Source organism: Elephas maximus, chromosome 20, assembly GCF_024166365.1.
Source record: "Elephas maximus indicus isolate mEleMax1 chromosome 20, mEleMax1 primary haplotype, whole genome shotgun sequence".
NCBI classification, from domain to species: Eukaryota; Metazoa; Chordata; class Mammalia; order Proboscidea; family Elephantidae; genus Elephas; species Elephas maximus.
Genome location: NC_064838.1, coordinates 81637969 through 81661995, shown reverse-complemented (window position 1 = coordinate 81661995; position 24027 = coordinate 81637969).

Here is a 24027-nt window from a genome sequence, read left to right as displayed (position 1 = left end):
AGGGTTAGGGTTAAGATTACAGTTAGGGTTAAGTTTAGTGTTAGGGTTAGGGTTAGGGTAGGGGTAAGGTTAGGGTTAAGGCTAGGTTTACGGTAAAGGGTAGGGCTAGGTTAGGGTTAGGTTTAGAGTTAGAGCTAGTACTAGGGTTTAGGGTAAGAGGTAGGGTCAGGTTTAGAGTTTTTGTTAGTTTTAGGGTGGAGTTAAGGTTAAGTTTAGCGTTAGGGTAAGTGTTAGGTTTAGGTCAGGGTTAAGGTTAGGATTAGGGATAGGGTTAGGGTTAGGGAAAGGGTTAGGTGTTCGTGGGAGGGTTAGTGTTAGGTTTACACTTAAGCTGATGTTTTGCGGTGTTACGGTTAGGTCAGGGTTGTAGTTAGGGTTAGGATGAGGTTTAGGTTTAGGGCTATATTTAGGGGATAGTTTAGGGTTAGGTTTAGTTTTAGGGTTAAGGTTAGGCTTAGGTTTATCTTGAAATTTATGTTAAGGATGAGGGTTAGGGTTAGCGTTAGGGTTAGGTGTTTGGGTTAAGGTTAGGGTTAGGTTTAGGGTTTGGGTTAGGGTTAGGTGTTTCGGTTAATGTTAGGGTCAGGTTTAGGGTAAGGGTTAGGGTTCGGTTTAGGATCAGGCTTAGGGTTAGGGTTAGAATTAGGGTTAGTGGTTAGGGTTAGGCTTAGGGTTAAGGTTAGGTTTAGGCTAAAGATCAGGATTTGATTTCGAGTTAGGTGTTAGTGTTTCGGTTAGGTTTAGGGTAGGGTTATATTTAGGGTTAGGTTAAGAGTTAGATTTATGTTTACAGTTAAGGTGAGGGTTTTGAGTAAGTGTTACATTTAGCGTTAGGGTTAGGTTTAGGGCTAGGGCTAGGGTTAGGTTTAGATTTCGGGTTACAGGTTAGGGTTAGGTTTAAGTTTATGGCAGGGTAAAGTTAGGGTTAAGGTTTGGTTAGGGTTAGGGTCAGGGTTAGGATTGGGATTAGGTTTAGGGTGAGGGTTAGGGTCAGAGTTATTGTAAGGGTTAGGTTTGGGGTTACAGGTGGGCCAAGGTTAAGGTTAGGGTCAGGGTTAAAGTTAGGGTGTGCTTTAGATTAGGGATAGGGTGAAGTTTAAGATAGGGTGAGGGTTAGGGTTATGGCTAAGGTTTGCTTGAGTTTTCAGGTTAGTGTTAAGGTTATGTTTAGGGTTAGGAATAAGTTTATGGGTTCTGTTTACTTTTAGGGTTGGGGTAGATTTTAGGTTAGGGTTAAGTTCAGTGTTACGGTTAGGGTTAGGTTTACGGTTTGCGTTAGGCATTGTGGTTGGTGTGAGGATTAGGTTTAGGATTAGGGTTGGGTAGGGTTAGGATTATGGTTATGGTAAGGTGTTAGGGATTAGAGGAGTAGTTTTGGGTTAGGGCTTGGGTGAAGGTTCCGGTTAGGCATTGTGGTTCTGGTCATGATTAGGTTTGGTTTAGGGTTAGGGTTAGTTTTATGATTAGGTTTAGGGTTAGTGTTAGAGTTAGGGTTAGGCTTTGGTGCTAGGGGTTAGGTTTTGGGTTAGGGTTAGGGTTATCGTTAGGGCTTAGGTTTTCAGGTGAGTGTTAGGGTTAGGGTTAGGGATAGCATTAGGGTTAGCTTTTGGGGGTACGGTTATGGGTTAGGTGAGGGTTACAGTTAGTATTGCAGTTAAGGTTAGGTTTTAGGGCAAGTGTTATGATTAGGGTTAGAGTTAGAGTTAGGGTTAGGTTTAGGGTTAGGTGCAGGGTAAGTTTTAGGTTTAAGTCCTGCTTTAGGGTTAGAGTTAGTGTTCTATTTAGGGTCAAGTTTAGAGTTCGTTTTAGGTTTAGGATTAGGACTATTGTTGGGCTTAGGATTAGGGTTAGGTTCAGAGCTATTGTAAGGCTTAGGTTTAGGGTTACAGATGGACTAGCTTTACGGTTTAAGGTTAGGGTTTGGGCTAGGTTTACGTTTACGGTTATGGTTAGGGTTAGGATTTGGTTGAAGTTTAGCATAGGCTGAGGGTTACTTTTAGGGTTAGGGCTAGAGTTTGGGTTTGTGTTCAGGTTAGTGTTATGGTTAGATTTAGGGTCCAGTTTAGGGTTGGGGTTATGTTTAGTGTTAGGGTTAGTTTTAGGTTTAGGGTTAGTGTGAAGTTTAGGTTAAGGTTGAGAGTTAGGGTTAGGGTTAGGATTAGGGTTAGTGTTAGACGTTAGGTTTAGGGTGCTAGTTTTAGGTTTCTGGTTAGGGTAGGTTTAAGTTTAGTGTTAATGTTAGGGTTAGTGTTAGATTAGGGTTACTGTTCGTGTTAGGGTTACAGTTAGGGTTAGGGATAGCATTAGGTTTAGGGTTAGGAATATAGTTAGGGGTTAGGGTGAGGGTTGGGGATATGGTGAGGGTTAGGTTTACAGTTAAGGTGAGGGTTTAGGGTAATTGTTATGGTTAGGGTTAGAGTTAGGGTCATGGTGAAGTTTCAGTTAATAGTGGGGTTCAGGGTTAATGTTAGATTTAGGGTTAAGGTTAGTGTTAGGGTTAGGTTTAGGTTAGGGTTAAGGTAGCGGTCGGGTTAGGGTTAAGACTAGGTTTACGGTAAAGTGTAAGGCTAGGTTAGGGTTAGGTTTAGAGTTAGTGCTAGGGTTTAGGGTTAGAGTTAAGGTCAGGTTTAGAGTTATTGTTAGGTTTACGGTTAAGGTTAGGGTAGAGTTAAGGTTAAGGTTAAGGTTAAGGTTAGGGTAAGAGTTAGGTTTACGTCAGGTTTAGGGTTAGGATGAGGGATAAGGTTAGGGTTAGGGAAAGGGTTCGGGTTTCGTGTGAGGATTAGTGTTATGTTTACATTAAGCTGATGTTTTTGGGTGTTACAGTAAGGTTTAGGGTTAGAGTTAGGTTAGGTTTAGAGTTAGGGCTAGAGTACGGTGATAGTGCTTTAGGCTTCGGTTTAGGGTGAAATTTAGGTTAAGGATGAGGGTTAGGGTTGGGGTAGGCGTTTGGATTAATGTTAGGGTCAGGTTTAGGGTTTTGGTTTAGAGTTCAGGTTAGATTCAGGGTTAGGGTTAGATTTAGGTTTAGGGTTAGGGTTAGGTTTAGTGTTAGTTTAGCTTAGGGTTAGGGTTTGAATGAAGTTAGGGTAGGTTTAGGGTTATGGTTAGGTTGAAATTTTGGTTAAGTGTGAGGGTTTGGTTTCGGGTTAGGGTTAGAGTTAGGGTTAGTGGTTAAGGTTAGGTTTAGTCTAAGCATTAGGGTTAGAGTTAGGGTTAGTGGTTAGTGTTTCAGTTAGGTTTAGGATAGGGTTACAATTAGGGTTAAGTTTAGGGTTACGGTAAGAGTTAGATTTACGTTTACAGTTAAGGTGAGGGTTTTGCGTAACTGTTACGGTTAGGGTTAGGGCTAGGTTTAGGGTTAGAGTTGGGTTAGGGGTTAGGTTTAGGTTAAGTTTATGGTAGGCTTAAAGTTAGGGTTAAGGTTAGGTTAGGGTTAGGGTCAGGGTTAGGATTAGAATTAGGTTTCGGGCGAGGGTTAGTGTCAGAGTTATTATAAGGGTTAGGTTTAGGGTTACAGATGAGCCAAGGTTAAGGTTAGGGTTAGGTTTAGGGGTAGGATTAGGGTTAAAGTTAGGGTTAGCTTTAGGTTAGGGATAGGGTGAAGTAAAGTAGGGTGAGGGTTAGGGTTATGGCTAAGGTTTGGGTTCGTTTTCAGGTTAGTGTTAAGTTTATGTTTAGGGTTAGGGTTAAGTTTATGGGTTGTGTTTAGTTTTAGGGTTAGGGTTAGATTTTAGGTTAGGGTTAAGTTAAGTGTAACAGTTAGGGTTACGATTTGTGTTAGGCATTGTGGTTAGGGTGAGTGTTAGGTTTATGGTTAGGGTTGGGTAGAGTTAGGATTATGGTTATGTAAGGTGTTAGGGTTTAGAGGTGTAGTTTAGGGTGAGGGTTTCGGTTAGGCATTGTGGTTCTGGTCATGGTTAAGTTTGGTTCAGTGTTAGGGTTAGGTTTATGATTAGGTTTCGGGTTAGTGTTAGAGTTAGGGTGAGGGATAGTGTTAAGGTTTAGGTTAGGTTTTGGTGTTATGGGTTAGGGTTTGCGTTAGGGTTAGTGTTAGCTTTATGGCTTAGGGGTTTCAGGTTAGTGTTGTGGTTAGGGCTAGGGTTAGCATTAGGGTTAGGGTTGTGGGCTACGGTTAGGGGTTAGAGTGAAGGTTACGGTTAGTTTTACAGTTAAGGTGAGGGTTTAGGGTAAGTGTTATGATTAGGGTTAGAGTTCGAGTTAGGGTTAGGTTTAGGGTTAGGGTTAGGTGTAGGGTAATATTTAGGTTTACGTCCAAATTTAGGGTTAGAGTTAGTGTTGTATTTAGGGTCAGAGCTAGTGTTCTATTTAGGGTCAAGTTTAGAGTTAGGGTTAGGTTTAGGATTATGTTTAGGGTTAGGGTTAGGTTCAGGGCTATCGTAAGGGTTAGGTTTAGGGTTTCAGATGGACTAGTGTTATGGTTAGAGTTAGGTTTAAGGTAAGGGTTTTGCTTAGGTTTAGGTTAGGGCTAAGGTTAGGGTTAGGGTTTGGATGATGTTTAGGCTAGGGTGAGGGTTATTTTTATGGTTAGGGCTGGAGTTTGGGTTTGTGCTCACGTTACTTTTAAGGTCAGGTTTAGGGTTTGGATTAGGGTTAGGGGTTATGTTTAGGGTTAGATTTACGAACAGGGTTAGTATTAGTGTGAAGTTCAGGTTAAGTGTGAGGGTTAGGATAAGGGTTAGGATTAGGGTTAGAATTATAATGTTAGACATTAGGTTTAGGGTGTTAGGTTTAGGTTTATGGTTAGGCTAGTCTTAAGTTTAAGGTTAATGTTAGGGTTCGGATTAGATTAGGGTTAGTCTTCGTGTTAGAGTTAGGGTTAGGGATAAGTTTAGGGATAGCATTAGGTTTAGGGTTGGGGACACGGTTAAGGGTTAGGGTGTGTGTTAGTGTTAGGTTTACCGTTAAGGAGAGGATTTAGGTTAATTGTTATGGTTAGGGTTAGAGTTAGAGTTAGGGTTAGGGTTAGGGTGAAGTTTCAGTTAATAGTGAGTGTTAGGGTTAAGGTTAGAGTTAGGTTTAAGGTTAGTGTCAGGGTTAGGTTTAGGGTTAGGGTTACGGTAGGGGTAAGGTTACTGTGAAGGCTAGGTTTACGGTAAAGGGTAGTGCTGGGTTAGGGTTAGGGTTACGTTTAGAGTTATTGTTAGGCTTAAGTTTAGGGTTAGGGTAGAGTTAATGTTAGGGTTAATTTTAGGGTTAGGGTAAGGGTCAGGTTTAGTTCAGGGTTAGGGCTAGGATTAGGGGTAGGGTTAGGATTGGGGGATGGGTTAGGGATTCGTGTGAGGGTTAGTGTCAGGTTTACAGTTAAGCTGATGTTTTAGGGTGTTACAGTTAGGGTTAGGGTTAGAGTTAGGGTTAGGATTAGGTTTATGCTTAGGATTAGGGTTAGGGTTAGGGTCAGGGTTAGGTGGAGATTTAGTGTCATGTTTAGGTTGTTTTTTTAGTTTTAGGGTTAGGCTTAGTGTGAAGTTTATTTTAATTATGAGGTTTAGGGTTAGGGGTTAGGGTTAGGTTATGTTTAGTTTTAGGTTTGGGGTTAGTGTTAGCGTTAGGGTTAGTTTTAGTTTTGGTTAGGGTTTGAATGAATTTAAGGTAGGTTTAGCGTTATGGTTAGGGTGAAATTTTGGTTAAGGGTGAGGGTTTGTTTTAGGTTTAGGGTTAGGGTTAGAGTTAGGGTGAGTGTTTAGGTTTAGGTTTAAGGTTAAGTTTAGGTTTAGGCTAATGATTAGGTTTAGAGTTAGGGTTAGCGGTTATTGTTTCGGTAAGGTTTAGGGTAGGGTTCTGTTTAGGGTTAAGTATAGTGTTAGGGTAAGAGTTAGAGTTCCATTTACAGTTGAGTGTTTTGGGTGTTACTGTTAGGGTTAGGGCTAGGATTACAGTTAGAGTTAGGGTTAGAGGTTAGAGTTAGGTGTAAGTTTATGGTAGCCTTAATGTTAGGTTAAGGTTAGGTTAGGGTTAGGGTCAGGGTTAGGATTAGGTTTAGGGTGAGGGTTAGGGTCAGAGATGTTGTAAGTGTTAGGTTTAGGGTTACAAGTGGGCCATGGTTAAGGTTAGGGTTAGGTTTAGGGTTCAAGTTAGGGTTAGCTTTAGGTTAGGGATAGGATGAAGTTGAAGATAGGGTGAGGGTTAGGGTTATGGCTAAGGTTTGGGTTAGTTTTCGGGTTAGTGTTAAGGTTATGTTTAGGGTTAGGGTTAAGTTTATGGGTTGTGTTTAGTTTTAGGGTTAGGGTTAGATTTTAGGTTAGGGTTAAGTTTAGTGTAACAGTTAAGGTTACGGTTTGTGTTAGGCATTGTGGTTGGGGTGAGGTTTAGGTTTAGGGTTAGGGTTGTGTATGCTTAGGATTATGGTTATGGTAAGGTGTTAGGGGTTAGAAGTGTAGTTTAGGGTTAGGGGTGGGTGAGGGTTCTGGTAAAGCATTGTGGTTCTGACCATGGTTAGGTTTGGTTTAGGGTTACGGTTAGGTTTATGATTAGGTTTCAGGTTAGTGTTCGAGTTAGAGTTAAGGTTTGGGTTAGGCTTTGGTGTTAGGGGTTAGGGTTTGGGTTAGGGTTAGGGTTATTGTTAGGGCTCAGGGGTTCAGGTTAGTGTTAGGGTTGGTTACGGATAGCATTAGGGTTAGGGTTGGGGATACGTTTAGGGGTTAGGGTGAGGGTTACGGTTACTTTTACAGTTTAGGTGAGGGTTTAGGTTAAGTGTCATCATTAGGGTTAGAGTTAGGGTTATGGTTAGGTGTAGGGCAATATTTAGGTTTAGGTGCCGGTTTAGTGTTAGAGTCAGTGTTCATTTAGGGTCAAGGTTAGATTTAGGGTTAGGGTTAGGTTTAGGTCTAGGGTTAGGATCAGGTCTAGGGTTAGGTTCAGGGCTATTGTAAGAGTTAGGTTTAGGGTTACATTTGGACTAGCATTATGGTTAGAGTCATGTTCAAGGATAGGGTTTGGGTTAGGTTTAGGTTTAGGGTTAGGGTTTGGATGAAGTTTAGGATAGGGTGAGGGTTATTTTTATGGTTTGGGCTAAAATTTGGTTTTGTGTTCAGCTTAGTGTTAAGGTTCGGTTTAGGGTTCGGTTTTGGGTTAGGGGTTATGTTTAGGGTTTGGGTTACGCTTTGGTTTAGGGTTAGTGTGAAGTTTAGGTTAAGGGTGAGGGTTAGGAGAAAGGTTAGGATTAGGTTTATGGTAAGGTGTTAGTGGTTAGAGGTGTAGTTTAGGGTTAGGGTTTGGGTGAGGGTTCCGGTTAGGAATTGTGGTTCTGGTCATGGTTGGGTTTGGTTTAGGTTTATGATTAGGTTTCGGGTTAGTGTTAGAGTTAGGGTGAGAGTTAGGGTTAAGGTTTGGATTAGGCTTTGGTGTTAGGGGTTAGGGTTTGTGTTAGAGTTAGGGTTATCGTTAGGGCTCAGGGGTTTCAGGTTAGTTTTAGGGTTAAGGTTAGGGATTGCATTAGGGTTAGGTTTGGGGGATACGGTTAGGGGTTAGGGTGAGGGTTACGGTTAGTTTTACAGTTAAAGTGTGGGTTTAGGATAAGTGTTATGATTAGGGTTAGAGTTGGAGTTATTTTTAGTTTTAGGGTTAGGTGTAGGGGAAGATTTAGGTTTAGGTCCAGGTTTAGGGTTAGAGTTAGTGTTCTCTTTAGGGTCAAGGGTGCAGTTAGTGTTAGGTTAGGATTAAGTCTAGGGCTAGGATTAGGTTTAGGGTTAATTTCCGGGCTATTGTAAGGATTAGGTTTAGGGTTACAGATGGACTAGCGTTATGGTTAGAGGTAGCTTTAAGGTTAGGGTTTGGGTTAGGTTTAGGTTTAAGGTAGTGTTAGAGTTTGGATGAAGTTTAGGATCGGGTGAGGGTTATTTTTATGGTTAGGGCTAGAGTTTGGGTTTGTGTCCAGGTTAGCTTTAAGGCTAGGGTTCAGGTTAGGGTTAGGGGTTATGTTTAGGGTTAGGGTTATGTTTTGGTTTAGGGTTAGTGTGAAGTTTAGGTTAAGGGTGAGGGTTAGGATAAGAGTTAGAATTAGGGTTAGGATTATAGTTAGTGTTAGAGGTTAGATTTAGGATGCTAACGTTAGGTTTATGGTTAGGGTTGGGTTAATGTTAGAGTTAGGGTTAGATTAGGTTTAATGTTCGTGTTTGGGTTAGGGACAGGGTTAGGGATCGCATTAGGTTTAGGGTTGGGGATACGGGTAGGGGTTAGGGTGAGGGTTGTGGTTAGGGTGTGGGTTAGGGTTAGGTTTACCGTTAAGGTGAGGGTTTAGGGTAAGTGTTATAGTTAGGGTTCGAGTTAGAGTTTGGGTTAGGTTTAGGGTGAAGTTTCAGTTAATAGTCAGGATCAGGGTAAGGGTTAGGGTTAAGATTACAGTTAGGGTTAAGTTTAGTGTTAGGGTTAGGGTTAGGGTAGGGGTAAGGTTAGGGTTAAGGCTAGGTTTTCGGTAAAGGGTAGGGCTAGGTTAGGGTTAGGTTTAGAGTTAGAGCTAGTACTAGGGTTTAGGGTAAGAGGTAGGGTCAGGTTTAGAGTTTTTGTTAGTTTTAGGGTGGAGTTAAGGTTAAGTTTAGCGTTAGGGTAAGTGTTAGGTTTAGGTCAGGGTTAAGGTTAGGATTAGGGATAGGGTTAGGGTTAGGGAAAGGGTTAGGTGTTCGTGGCAGGGTTAGTGTTAGGTTTACACTTAAGCTGATGTTTTACGGTGTTACGGTTAGGTCAGGGTTGTAGTTAGGGTTAGGATGAGGTTTAGGTTTAGGGCTATATTTAGGGGATAGTTTAGGGTTAGGTTTAGTTTTAGGGTTAAGGTTAGGCTTAGGTTTATCTTGAAATTTATGTTAAGGATGAGGGTTAGGGTTAGCGTTAGGGTTAGGTGTTTGGGTTAAGATTAGGGTTAGGTTTAGGGTTTGGGTTAGGGTTAGGTGTTTCGGTTAATGTTAGGGTCAGGTTTAGGGTAAGGGTTAGGGTTCGGTTTAGGATCAGGCTTAGGGTTAGGGTTAGAATTAGGGTTAGTGGTTAGGGTTAGGCTTAGGGTTAAGGTTAGGTTTAGGCTAAAGATCAGGATTTGATTTCGAGTTAGGTGTTAGTGTTTCGGTTAGGTTTAGGGTAGGGTTATATTTAGGGTTAGGTTAAGAGTTAGATTTATGTTTACAGTTAAGGTGAGGGTTTTGGGTAAGTGTTACATTTAGGGTTAGGGTTAGGGTTAGGGTTAGTGTTAGAGTTAGGGTTAGGCTTTGGTGCTAGGGGTTAGGTTTTGGGTTAGGGTTAGGGTTATCGTTAGGGCTTAGGTTTTCAGGTGAGTGTTAGTGTTATGGTTAGGGATAGCATTAGGGTTAGCTTTTGGGGGTACGGTTAGGGGTAGGTGAGGGTTACAGTTAGTATTGCAGTTGAGGTTAGGTTTTAGGGCAAGTGTTATGATTAGGGTTAGAGTTAGAGTTAGGGTTAGGTTTAGGGTTAGGTGCAGGGTAAGTTTTAGGTTTAAGTCCTGCTTTAGGGTTAGAGTTAGTGTTCTATTTAGGGTCAAGTTTAGAGTTCGGGGTAGGTTTAGGATTAGGTCTATTGTTGGGCTTAGGATTAGGGTTAGGTTCAGAGCTATTGTAAGGCTTAGGTTTAGGGTTACAGATAGACTAGCTTTACGGTTAGAGTTAGGTTTAAGGTTAGGGTTTGGGCTAGGTTTACGTTTACGGTTATGGTTAGGGTTAGGATTTGGTTGAAGTTTAGCATAGGCTGAGGGTTACTTTTAGGGTTAGGGCTAGAGTTTGGGTTTGTGTTCAGGTTAGTGTTATGGTTAGATTTAGGGTCCAGTTTAGGGTTAGGGGTTATGTTTAGTGTTAGGGTTAGTTTTAGGTTTAGGGTTAGTGTGAAGTTTAGGTTAAGGGTGAGAGTTAGGGTTAGGGTTAGGATGAGGGTTAGTGTTAGACGTTAGGTTTAGGGTGCCAGTTTTAGGTTTATGGTTAGGGTAGGTTTAAGTTTAGTGTTAATGTTAGGGTTAGTGTTAGATTAGGGTTACTGTTCGTGTTAGGGTTACAGTTAGGGTTAGGGATAGCATTAGGTTTAGGGTTAGGAATATAGTTAGGGGTTAGGGTGAGGGTTGGGGATATGGTGAGGGTTAGGTTTAGGTTTACAGTTAAGGTGAGGGTTTAGGGTAATTGTTATGGTTAGGGTTAGAGTTAGGGTCATGGTGAAGTTTCAGTTAATAGTGGGGTTCAGGGTTAATGTTAGATTTAGGGTTAAGGTTAGTGTTAGGGTTAGGTTTAGGTTAGGGTTAAGGTAGCGGTCGGGTTAGGGTTAAGACTAGGTTTACGGTAAAGTGTAAGGCTAGGTTAGGGTTAGGTTTAGAGTTAGTGCTAGGGTTTAGGGTTAGGGTTAAGGTCAGGTTTAGAGTTATTGTTAGGTTTACGGTTAAGGTTAGGGTAGAGTTAAGGTAAAGGTTAAGGTTAAGTTTAGGGTAAGAGTTAGGTTTTCGTCAGGTTTAGGGTTAGGATGAGGGATAGGGTTAGGGTTAGGGAAAGGGTTCGGGTTTCGTGTGAGGATTAGTGTTATGTTTACATTAAGCTGATGTTTTTGGGTGTTACAGTAAGGTTTAGGGTTAGAGTTAGGTTAGGTTTAGAGTTAGGGCTAGAGTACGGTGATAGTGCTTTAGGCTTCGGTTTAGGGTGAAATTTAGGTTAAGGATGAGGGTTAGGGTTGGGGTAGGCGTTTGGATTAATGTTAGGGTCAGGTTTAGGGTTTTGGTTTAGAGTTCAGGTTAGATTCAGGGTTAGGGTTAGATTTAGGTTTAGGGTTAGGGTTAGGTTTAGTGTTAGTTTAGCTTAGGGTTAGGGTTTGAATGAAGTTAGGGTAGGTTTAGGGTTATGGTTAGGTTGAAATTTTGGTTAAGTGTGAGGGTTTGGTTTCGGGTTAGGGTTAGAGTTAGGGTTAGTGGTTAAGGTTAGGTTTAGTCTAAGCATTAGGGTTAGAGTTAGGGTTAGTGGTTAGTGTTTCAGTTAGGTTTAGGATAGGGTTACAATTAGGGTTAAGTTTAGGGTTACGGTAAGAGTTAGATTTACGTTTACAGTTAAGGTGAGGGTTTTGCGTAACTGTTACGGTTAGGGTTAGGGCTAGGTTTAGGGTTAGAGTTGGGTTAGGGGTTAGGTTTAGGTTAAGTTTATGGTAGGCTTAAAGTTAGGGTTAAGGTTAGGTTAGGGTTAGGGTCAGGGCTAGGGTTAGAATTAGGTTTCGGGCGAGGGTTAGTGTCAGAGTTATTATAAGGGTTAGGTTTAGGGTTACAGATGAGCCAAGGTTAAGGTTAGGGTTAGGTTTAGGGGTAGGATTAGGGTTAAAGTTAGGGTTAGCTTTAGGTTAGGGATAGGGTGAAGTAAAGTAGGGTGAGGGTTAGGGTTATGGCTAAGGTTTGGGTTCGTTTTCAGGTTAGTGTTAAGTTTATGTTTAGGGTTAGGGTTAAGTTTATGGGTTGTGTTTAGTTTTAGGGTTAGGGTTAGATTTTAGGTTAGGGTTAAGTTAAGTGTAACAGTTAGGGTTACGATTTGTGTTAGGCATTGTGGTTAGGGTGAGTGTTAGGTTTATGGTTAGGGTTGGGTAGAGTTAAGATTATGGTTATGGTAAGGTGTTAGGGTTTAGAGGTGTAGTTTAGGGTGAGGGTTTCGGTTAGGCATTGTGGTTCTGGTCATGGTTAAGTTTGGTTCAGTGTTAGGGTTAGGTTTATGATTAGGTTTCGGGTTAGTGTTAGAGTTAGGGTGAGGGATAGTGTTAAGGTTTAGGTTAGGTTTTGGTGTTATGGGTTAGGGTTTGCGTTAGGGTTAGTGTTAGCTTTATGGCTTAGGGGTTTCAGGTTAGTGTTGTGGTTAGGGCTAGGGTTAGCATTAGGGTTAGGGTTGTGGGCTACGGTTAGGGGTTAGAGTGAAGGTTATGGTTAGTTTTACAGTTAAGGTGAGGGTTTAGGGTAAGTGTTATGATTAGGGTTAGAGTTCGAGTTAGGGTTAGGTTTAGGGTTAGGGTTAGGTGTAGGGTAATATTTAGGTTTACGTCCAAGTTTAGGGTTAGAGTTAGTGTTGTATTTAGGGTCAGAGCTAGTGTTCTATTTAGGGTCAAGTTTAGAGTTAGGGTTAGGTTTAGGATTATGTTTAGGGTTAGGGTTAGGTTCAGGGCTATCGAAAGGGTTAGGTTTAGGGTTTCAGATGGACTAGTGTTATGGTTAGAGTTAGGTTTAAGGTAAGGGTTTTGCTTAGGTTTAGGTTAGGGCTAAGGTTAGGGTTAGGGTTTGGACGATGTTTAGGCTAGGGTGAGGGTTATTTTTATGGTTAGGGCTGGAGTTTGGGTTTGTGCTCACGTTACTTTTAAGGTTAGGTTTAGGGTTTGGATTAGGGTTAGGGGTTATGTTTAGGGTTAGATTTACGAACAGGGTTAGTATTAGTGTGAAGTTCAGGTTAAGTGTGAGGGTTAGGATAAGGGTTAGGATTAGGGTTAGAATTATAATGTTAGACATTAGGTTTAGGGTGTTAGGTTTAGGTTTATGGTTAGGCTAGTCTTAAGTTTAAGGTTAATGTTAGGGTTCGGATTAGATTAGGGTTACTCTTCGTGTTAGAGTTAGGGTTAGGGATAAGTTTAGGGATAGCATTAGGTTTAGGGTTGGGGACACGGTTAAGGGTTAGGGTGTGTGTTAGTGTTAGGTTTACCGTTAAGGAGAGGGTTTAGGTTAATTGTTATGGTTAGGGTTAGAGTTAGAGTTAGGGTTAGGGTTAGGGTGAAGTTTCAGTTAATAGTGAGTGTTAGGGTTAAGGTTAGAGTTAGGGTTAAGGTTAGTGTCAGGGTTAGGTTTAGGGTTAGGGTTACGGTAGGGGTAAGGTTACTGTGAAGGCTAGGTTTACGGTAAAGGGTAGTGCTGGGTTAGGCTTAGGGTTACGTTCAGAGTTATTGTTAGGCTTCAGTTTAGGGTTAGGGTAGAGTTAATGTTAGGGTTAATTTTAGGGTTAGGGTAAGGGTCAGGTTTAGTTCAGGGTTAGGGCTAGGATTAGGGATAGGGTTAGGATTGGGGGATGGGTTAGGGATTCGTGTGAGGGTTAGTGTCAGGTTTACAGTTAAGCTGATGTTTTAGGGTGTTACAGTTAGGGTTAGGGTTAGAGTTAGGGTTAGGATTAGGTTTATGCTTAGGATTAGGGTTAGGGTTAGGGTCAGGGTTAGGTGGAGATTTAGTGTCATGTTTAGGTTGTTTTTTTAGTTTTAGGGTTAGGCTTAGTGTGAAGTTTATTTTAATTATGAGGTTTAGGGTTAGGGGTTAGGGTTAGGTTATGTTTAGTTTTAGGTTTGGGGTTAGTGTTAGCGTTAGGGTTAGTTTTAGTTTTGGTTAGGGTTTGAATGAACTTAAGGTAGGTTTAGCGTTATGGTTAGGGTGAAATTTTGGTTAAGGGTGAGGGTTTGTTTTAGGTTTAGGGTTAGGGTTAGAGTTAGGGTGAGTGTTTAGGTTTAGGTTTAAGGTTAAGTTTAGGTTTAGGCTAATGATTAGGTTTAGAGTTAGGGTTAGGGGTTATTGTTTCGGTAAGGTTTAGGGTAGGGTTCTGTTTAAGGTTAAGTATAGTGTTAGGGTAAGAGTTAGAGTTCCATTTACAGTTGAGTGTTTTGGGTGTTACTGTTAGGGTTAGGGCTAGGGTTACAGTTAGAGTTAGGGTTAGAGGTTAGGGTTAGGTGTAAGTTTATGGTAGCCTTAATGTTAGGTTAAGATTAGGTTAGGGTTAGGGTCAGGGTTAGGATTAGGTTTAGGGTGAGGGTTAGGGTCAGAGATATTGTAAGGGTGAGGGTTACAAGTGGGCCATGGTTAAGGTTAGGGTTAAGTTTAGGGTTCAAGTTAGGGTTAGCTTTAGGTTAGGGATAGGATGAAGTTGAAGATAGGGTGAGGGTTAGGGTTATGGCTAAGGTTTGGGTTAGTTTTCGGGTTAGTGTTAAGGTTATGTTTAGGGTTAGGGTTAAGTTTATGGGTTGTGTTTAGTTTTAGGGTTAGGGTTAGATTTTAGGTTAGGGTTAAGTTTAGTGTAACAGTTAAGGTTACGGTTTGTGTTAGGCATTGGGGTTGGGGTGAGGTTTAGGTTTAGGGTTAGGGTTGTGTATGCTTAGGATTATGGTTATGGTAAGGTGTTAGGGGTTAGAAGTGTAGTTTAGGGTTAGGGGTGGGTGAGGGTTCTGGTAAAGCATTGTGGTTCTGACCATGGTTAGGTTTGGTTTAGGGTTACGGTTAGGTTTATGATTAGGTTTCAGGTTAGTGTTCGAGTTAGAGTTAAGGTTTGGGTTAGGCTTTGGTGTTAGGGATTAGGGTTTGGGTTAGCGTTAAGGTTATTGTTAGGGCTCAGGGGTTCAGGTTAGTGTTAGGGTTAGGGTTATGGATAGCATTAGGGTTAGGGTTGGGGATACGGTTAGGGGTTAGGGTGAGGGTTACGGTTACTTTTACAGTTTAGGTGAGGGTTTAGGTTAAGTGTCATCATTAGGGTTAGAGTTAGGGTTATGGTTAGGTGTAGGGCAATATTTAGGTTTAGGTGCCGGTTTAGTGTTAGAGTCAGTGGTCAATTTAGGGTCAAGGTTGGATTTAGGGTTAGGGTTAGGTTTAGGTCTAGGGTTAGGATTAGGTTTAGGGTTAGGTTCAGGGCTATTGTAAGGGTTAGGTTTAGGGTTACATTTGGACTAGCATTATGGTTAGAGTTATGTTCAAGGATAGGGTTTGGGTTAGGTTTAGGTTTAGGGTTAGGGTTTGGATGAAGTTTAGGATAGGGTGAGGGTTAGTTTTATTGTTAGGGCTCGAGTTTGGGTTTGTGTTCAGGTTAGTATTAAGGTTAGGTTTCGGGTTCGGGTTAGTTTTGGTGTTATGTTTAGGGTTAGGGTTAGGTTTAGCGTTAGTATGAAGTTTAGGTTAAGGTTGAGGGTTCAGACAAGGGTTAGGATAAGGGTTAGGGTTTTAGTTAGTTTTAGACGTTAGGTTTAGGGTGTTAGGGTTAGGTTTTTGGTTAGGGTAGGCTTAAGTATAGGGTTATTGTCAGGGTTAGGGTTAGATTAGAGTTACTGTTCGTATTAGGGTTAGGGCTAGGGTGAGCGTTAGGTTTAGGGTTGCGGAAATGGTTAAGGCTAGGGTGATGGTTAGGGTTAGGTTTACATTTAAGTTTTTGGTTTAGGTGAATTGTTAAGGTTAGGGTTAGAGTTAGGGTTAGGGTGAAGTTTCAGAAAATAGTGAGAGTTAGGGTTAAGGTTAGAGTTAGGTTTAAGGTTAGTGTTAGGGTTAGGTTTAGGGTAGGGGTAAGGTAGGGTTAAGGCTCAGTTTATGGTAAAGTGTTGTGCTAGGTTAGGGTCAGGGTTAGGGTTAGAGTTAGAGTTATCGCTAGGGTTTAGGTTGAGGGTTAGGGTCAAGTTCAGAGTTATTGCTACGTTTAGGGTTAGTGTTACGGTAGATTTAGGGTTAGGGTTAAGTTTAGGCATACAGTACGGGTTAGGTTTAGGTCAGGTTTAGGTTAGGATTAGGGATAGGTTAGGGTTAGGGAAAGAGTTAGGGGTTCTTGTGGTTGTTAGTGTTAGGTTTATACTTAAGCTGGTGTTTTAGGGTGGTAGGTCTAGGGTTAGGCTTAGAGTTAGGGTTAGGGTTAGATTTAGGGTTAGGGCATAGTTTAGGGTTAATTTTGCTTTAGGGTTAGGTTTAGGTTTAGGTTTTGGTTGAAGATTAGGTTAAGGATGAGCGTTAGGGTTAGTATTAGGGATAGGTGTTTGGGTTCATATTAGGGTCAGGTTAACAGTTAGGTTTATTGTTATGCTTAGGATTCGGTTTAGGGTTAGGCTTAGAGAGAAAAGACTCATGGTAGTCGTTTTCTGGATGAGGAACGAGTATGCAGTGTTGGCCTTAAGCTGTTGTGAAGGCTCGTTTTGGCCCAGGGAAAACAAAGCGCCTGGGGAAATCCTATCAAACCCTGGTGTCTTTCCACAGTTCAGTGTGGAACTGAAGACTCTTTTCCAAATTAGAGAGCGCACAGGCAACAGCAGCCTGCACGTTTCTCAGTGAAAGGGAGAACTCCCTGACTTCCTCCAGTCCTCTGAGCAAAGCAGGCAGAAGGAGAGAAACTTTCTTTCCTTCCTCTTTCCTGCAATGAATTCCTCCTTTGCTCTTACAACCGCAAGGCTTCTTCTGAAAAAGTATATCACGGTGCATTTATCCTTCCAGAGGAGCTACTACATAGTTTTAGTTTCAAGAGATTGTGAGAGCACCCAGGAGAAAAGGCCTTTTCGTATTCTCCTTTCTGCCTGAATTCGGTCAATTCACACTTGCCAAAGAAAAGTTTCCTCGCACAAAATACAAAGCAGTAACTCTCTCCTGGCAGAGTGAATCCTGTGCAGTGTTGCCCTGATGAGATACTGTTGGTACAGTGAGGCCCAGGGAAAACACAGTGTGCAGAGAAATACTGGCAAAGCCGTATGTTTCCCCACATAAATGTATGTCACATTCAGTTATTTGCCAAAAACAGAGCTCAGAGGCCACATCAGATTTTAGTATCTCAGTGAAAAAAAGAACACTGTGACTTCATCCATCCAGTTAGAAGGAGAAAACAGTCTTTCGGTTTCGCTTTCCCGTAGTGAGCTCGGCAAATCTGCCCTTCGCAAAGGGAAGTTTTCCTCTGGAGAACTGCCTTGGGGTAGCTTTATTCTGGAAGTGGAACGAGTATGCTGTAAGCTATTGTGAAGGTTCTTTTTGGCCCAGGGAAAACAAAGCGCCTGGGGAAATCCTAACAAACCCCAGTGCCTTTCCACAGTTCAAAGTGTGGAACTGCAGACTCTTTTCCAAATAAGAAAGCACAGAGGGAACAGCATCCTGTATGTTTCTCAGTGGAAGGGAGAACTCCCTGACTTCATCCAGTCCTCTGAGCAAAGCAGGCAGAAGCAGACAAACTTTCTTTCCTTCCTCTTTCCTGCAATGAATTCCTCATTTGCTCTTGCAAACGTATGGCTTCTACTGAAAAACTGCTAATCCTAACCCTAACCCTAACCTTAACACTAACCCTAAACCTAACCCTAACCTGACCCTAACCTTAACCCAAACACCTAAGCAAACACTACCCCTAACCCTAGCCCTCATCCTTAACCTAAACTTCACCCTAAACCTAAACCTCATCCAAACCCTAAAACTAAACCTAACCCTAAACTATCCCCTCACTCTAACCCTAAACCTAAACCTAACCCTATCCCTACCTCTAACCCTGACCGTAACCATAACACTCTAAAACATCAGCTTAACTGGAAACCTAACACTAACACTCACACAAACCCCTAACCCTTTCCCTAACCTTAACCCTATAACTCATTCTGACTCTAACCCTCACCTAAACCTAACCCTTACCCTAACCCTACCCATAAGCCTAACTTTTACTCTACCCTAACCCTATCCTAAGCCTAACAATAACTCTAAAACTAACACTAACCCTAACCCTAAACCCTAGCACTAACTCTAAATTTAAACCTAAGTGTAACCGTAACCCTCAACCTATCTTAAAATTCACCCTATCACTAACCTAAAGGTAACCCTAACTTTAACCCTAACCCTACCTCTAAACCTAACTCTAACCTTAACATTAACCCATCTGTAACCCTAAACCTAACCCTTACAATAATTCTGGCCCTAACCCTCAACCTAAAGCTAATACTAATCCTAACCCTGACCCTAACCATTACCTAACCTTAACCCTACCATGAACTTAAACAAAACACTAAACCCTAACCCTAACTCTAACCCTAACCCTAGCCCGAACCCAAACCCTAATGCTAACTCTAACTATGACTCTAACCCACACCCTAAAACTAATCCTAAACCCTAGCACTAACACTAACTCTAAACCTGACCCTAAACCTAGCTTTGCCCTACCCTGTACTGTAAACCTAGCCTTAATCCTAACCATACCACTACCCTAACCCTAACTCTATCTCTAGCCCTAAACCTAACTCGAACTCTAACCCTAACTCGAACTCTAACCCTAACAATAACAGTTGCCCTAAACCCTTACTTTAACTGTAAACCTAAACCTAACCCTCACCTGAACCCCTAACTGTATCCCCCAACACTAACCCTAATGCTATCCCTAACCCTAACGCTAACCAGAACCCCTAAGCCCTAATGATAACCCTAACCCTAAAACAAAACCTAACCCCTAACACCAAAGCCTATCCCAAAACATAACGCCAACTCTAACCCTAACTCTAACACTAACCCTAAACCTAATCATAAACATAACACTAACCCTAAACCAAACCTAACCATGACCAGAACCACAATGCCTAACCGGAATCTTCACCCAAACCCTAACCCTAAACTACACCTCTAACGCCTAATACCTTACCATAACCATAATCCTAACCCTATCCAACCTTAACCCTATACCTAACCCTCACCCCAACCACAACGCCTAACACAACCATAACCCTAACCTTAACCGTAACACTAAACTTAACCCTAAGCTTAAATCTAACCCTAACCCTAAAACTAAACACAACCCATGAACTTAACCCTAACCCTAAACATAACCTTAACACTAACCTGAAAACAAGCCCAAACCTTAGCCATAACCCTAATCCTCACCCTGTCTTAAACTTCACCCTATCCCTAACCTAAAACTCACCCTGACTTTAACCCTAACCCTACACGTAAACCTAACCCTCACCTTAACCTTGTCCCACCTCTAACCCTAAACCTAACCCTTACAATAACTCTGACCCTAATCCTCACCCTAAACCTAATTCTAATCCTAACCCTGACCCTAACCTAACCATGACCTTATCTTTAAGCGTACCATAAACTTAAACCTAACCCTAACCCCTAACCCTAACTCTAACCCTAACCCTAGACCTAACCCTAACCTTAACCGTAACACTTACCGAAAACCCTCAACTTAACTGCAAATGTAACTCTAATTCTTACCCTAACCCTAAACTTAACTCTAATTATAACCATACCCAAAACCTAACTGAAACACTAACCCTTAACCCTAACTCTAACCCTAATCCTTAGCGTAAACTTAACCTCAACCCTAAACCTAATCCTAACCACTAACCGTAACTCTAAACCTAAACCTTACCCAAACGGAACCTTCATCCTTAACCAAAATTTCACCCTAACGGTAACTCTAAACCTACCCTAACTTCATTAAAAGCCTAATCCTAACCAAAACTAAAACTAACCCTAACACTAACCCTAACCCTAACGCTAAACCTAAACTTAACCCTAACCCTGACCCTAACTTGTACCCTAACCCCTAACCCTAAACCTCACGCTTAACATAAACTTCACCCTAACTTTAACCCTAAAACTAAACGTAACACTAAATCTCCCCTAACCCTGACCCTAACCCTAGACCTAAGCATAAACCTAACCATAACCTTAAACTTAACACTCACCCTGACCCTAACTCTAACTCTAACCCTAATCTTAACCCTAAAACTTACCCTACATACTCAACTTAAATGGAAACCTAGCACTAACCCTCACCCAAACATCGAAACCTAACCCCAACCCTTAACCAAACCCTATCTCTAAACATAACCCAGTCCTAAACCTAACCATGACTTAACCCTAACACTTACCCTAACTCTAACTCTAATCCTAACCTTAACCCTAAACTTAATCCTAACCTTAACCCTAACCCCTAACGATAAACCTAAGCTCAACCCTCAACCTTAACTTAAACTTCACCTTAACATAAACCTAACCCTAACCTTAAATGGGACAATAACATTAACCCAAACACTTAGCCTTAAACCTAACACTAAGCCTAAACCTAAACCTAACCCTAACCTCCAAACAAACAGAACCCTAACGCACTAAAAAAAAACCCTAACCCCCAACAGAAACAACTCTAACCCCCTAACAGAAACAACTCTAACCCCCAACAAAAACAACCCTTACCCCCTAACAAATCAACACGAACCCCCCAACAAATACAAAACTAATGCCCTAACAACAAAAACAACACTAACCCTCTAACAAAAACAACCCTAACCCCCTAACTAACAAAACTAACTCCCCAAATAAAAAACCTAACCACCTAACAAACAACACTAACGACCTAAAAACAAAAAACTAAACCCCTAACAACAAAAAACACTAACCAACTAACAACAAACAACACTAAACCCCTAACAACAAACAACACTAACCCCCTAACAACAAACAACCCCAACCCCCTAAAAAGAAACAACCCTAACCCACTAACAACAAACAACACTAACCCAGTAACAACAAACAACCCTAACCCACTAACAACTCTAACCCCCTAACAACAAACAACCCTAACCACCTAACAAGAAACAACACTAACTCCCTAAGAACAACACTAACCCACTAACAACAAAAAACACTAACCCCCTAACAACAAACAACACTAACCCCCTAAAACCAAACAACCCTAAACCACTAAAAACAAACAACACTAAACCACTAACAACAAACAACCCTAACCCCCGAACAACAAACAACACTAACTGCCTAACAACAAACAACCCTAACCCCCTTACAACAAACAACCCTAACCCCCTAAAAACAAACAACCCTAACCAACTAACAACAAACAACACTAACCCCCTAACAAGAAACTACCCTAACCCCCTAACAACAAACAACCCTAACCCCCTAACAAACAACCCTAAACCCCTAACAACAAACAACCCTAACCCCCTAACAACCAACAACCCTAAACAGCTAACAAGAAACAACACTAACCCCCTAACAACAAACAACCCTAAACACCTAACTAAAAACAACCCTAACCCCTAACAAGAAACAACCCTAACCCCCTAACCACAAAAACACTAACCTCCTAACAACAAACAACACTAACCCACTAACAACAAACAACACTAACCCACTAACACCCCTAAAAATAACCAACACTAACCACTTAACAACAAACAACACTAACCCCCTAACAACAAACAACTCTAATCCCCTAACAACAAACAACACTAACCCCCTAACAACAAAAAACACTAACTCCCTAACAACAAACAACACTAACCCCCTAAGAACAAAAACACTAACCCCCTAAAAACAAACAACACTAACCCCCTAACGAACAACCCTAACACCCTAACAACAAACAACACTAACCAACTAACAACAAACAACCCTAACCCCCTTAAAAAAAACAACCCTAACCCCCTAACAACAAACAAACTTAACCCACTAACAACAAACAGCACTAACCCCCTAACAAGAAACTACCCTAACCCCGTAACAGCAAAAAACCCAAAACCCCAACAATCAACAACCCTGAACCCCTGAAAACAAGCAACACTATCCCTTAACAACAAACAACCCTAACCCCCTAACAACAAACAACACTAAACCCCTAACAACAACCAACACTAACCCCCTTACAACAAACAACCCTAACCCCCTTACAACAAACAACCCTAACCCCCTAACAACAAACAACCCTAACCCCTAACAACCAACAACACTAACCCCCTATCCACAAACAGCACTAACCCACTAACAACAAAAAACACTAACCTACTAACAACAACCAACACTAACCCCCTAACAACAAACAACACCAACACCCTAACAACCACCAACCCTAAGCCCCTAACAACCAATACCACTAACCCCCAACCACAAACAACACTAACCCTCTAACAACAAACAATCCTAACCCCCTAACAACAAACAACACTATCCCCCAACAACAAACAACCCTAACCCACTAACAACAAACAAAACTAACGCCCTAACAAACAACACTAACCCCAACAACAAACACTAGCCCCCTAACAAAAAACAACCCTAACCCCCAACAACAAACCCTAACCCACTAACAACAAACAACCCTGAACCCCTAACAACAAACAGCACTAAACCCCTAACAACAAACAACCCTAACCCCCAAACAACAAACAACCCTAACCCCCTCACGAAAACAACCCTAACCCCCTAATAAACAACCCTAAGCCCCTAACAAACACAACTCTAAACCCCTAAAAATACAATCGTAACCCCGTAACAAACACAACCCTCACCCCCAACAAAGCCTAACAATAACTTTAAACCTGACCATAAGCATAACCCCAAACCCTAGCACTAACTCTAACTCTAAACCTAACACTAACCTAGCCCTGCCCTTTACCGTAAACCTAGCCTTAACCCTAACCTTACGCCTACCCAAACCCTAACTCTATACCTAACCCGAACACTAACCTTGACCCTACTCTAACTTTAACTCTAACGTGACTATTAACTGAAACATCACCCTAACCCTAAGCCTAACTCTAACTCGAGCCCTAACCATAACAATTACCCTAAACCCTCGCCTTAACTGTAAACCTAACCCTAACCCTCACCCTAATCCTTAACCGTATCCCCAACCCTAAACCTAACGCTATCCCCAAACTCATCCCTAACCCTAACCCTAATACGAACAGTAACCCAAATCTAACCCTAACCCTAATATTAAACCTAAACTTGAACCTACCCTAACCATAAACCTAACCCTAACACCCTAAACCTAACGTCTGACAGCATCTATAATCCTAACCCTTATCATAACCCTCACCCTTAACCTAAACTTCACACTAACCCTAAACCTAACCTAACGCTGACCCTAGACATAATGCCTAACCCTAACCGAACCCTAAACCTATCCTTAACACTAACCTGAACACAAACCCAAACCCAAGCCCTCACCATAAAAATAACCCTCACCCTATCCTGAACTTCATCCAAACACTAACCATAACCTTAACCCTAAACCTAAAGCTAACCCAAACCCTAACCTTAAACCTAACTCTAAGAATAACGCTAGTCCATCTGTAACCCTAAACTGAACACTTACAATAGCCCTGAACCTAACCCTAAAATAATCCTAATCCTATCCCTAGACCTAATCCTAACCCTACCCCTAACCTTTACCCTAAATAGAAGACTAAGTCTAACCCTCAACATGGACCTAAACCTAATTCTTACCCTACACTTAACCCTAAACCTAAACCAAACCCTAACTCTGACTATAACCCTAATCATAACAATTACCCTAAACCCTCACCTTAACTGTAAAACTAACCGTAACCCTCACCCTCAATCCTAACCATATCCCAAAACCCTAACCCTAATGCTATCCCTAACCCTAACCCTAACATTAACCTGAAACCCCTGAGCCCTAATGATAAACCTAACCCTAACACAAACCCTAACCCTAACACCAAAGCCTAGCAAAAACCTTAACCCTAACTCTAACACTAACCCGAAACCGAATCATGAACCTAACCCTAACCCTACACCAAACCTAACCATGACCAGAACCTCAAGGTCTAACCGGAACCCTCACCCAAACCCTAACCCTAAACTACACCTCTAACCCCTAACGCCTGATCATACCGATAATCCTAACCCTACCCAACCCTAACCCTAAAACTAACCCTCACCCCAACCACAAAGCCTAACACAACCATGACCCTAACCCTAACCGTAACACTAAACTTAACCCTAACCTTAAATCTAACCCTAACCCTAAAACTGAACACAGCCCCTGAACGTAACCCTAACCCTAAACATAACCTTAACACTAACCTGAAAACAAGCCCAAACCTTAGCCATAAATCTAACCCTCACCTTATCTTAAACTTCACCCTATCCCTAACCTAAAACTCACCCTGACTTTAACCCTAACCCTACCCCTAAACCTAACCCTCACCTTAACCTTGGCCCACCTGTAACCCGAAACCTAGCCCTTACAATAACTCTGACCCTAATCCTCGCCCTAAACCTAATTCTAATTCTAACCCTGACCCCTAACCTAACCTTAACCCTATCTTTAAGCCTACCATAAACTTAAACCTAACCCTAACCCTTAACCTTAACTCTAATCCTAACCCTAGCCCTAACCCTAACCTTAACGGTAACACTTACCCAAAACTCTCACCTTAACTGTAAATGTAACTCTAACTCTTACCCTAACCCTAAACTTAACCCTAATTATAACCTTAACCTAAACCTAACTGAAACAGTAACCCTTAACCCTAACTCTAATCCTAATCCTTAGCCTA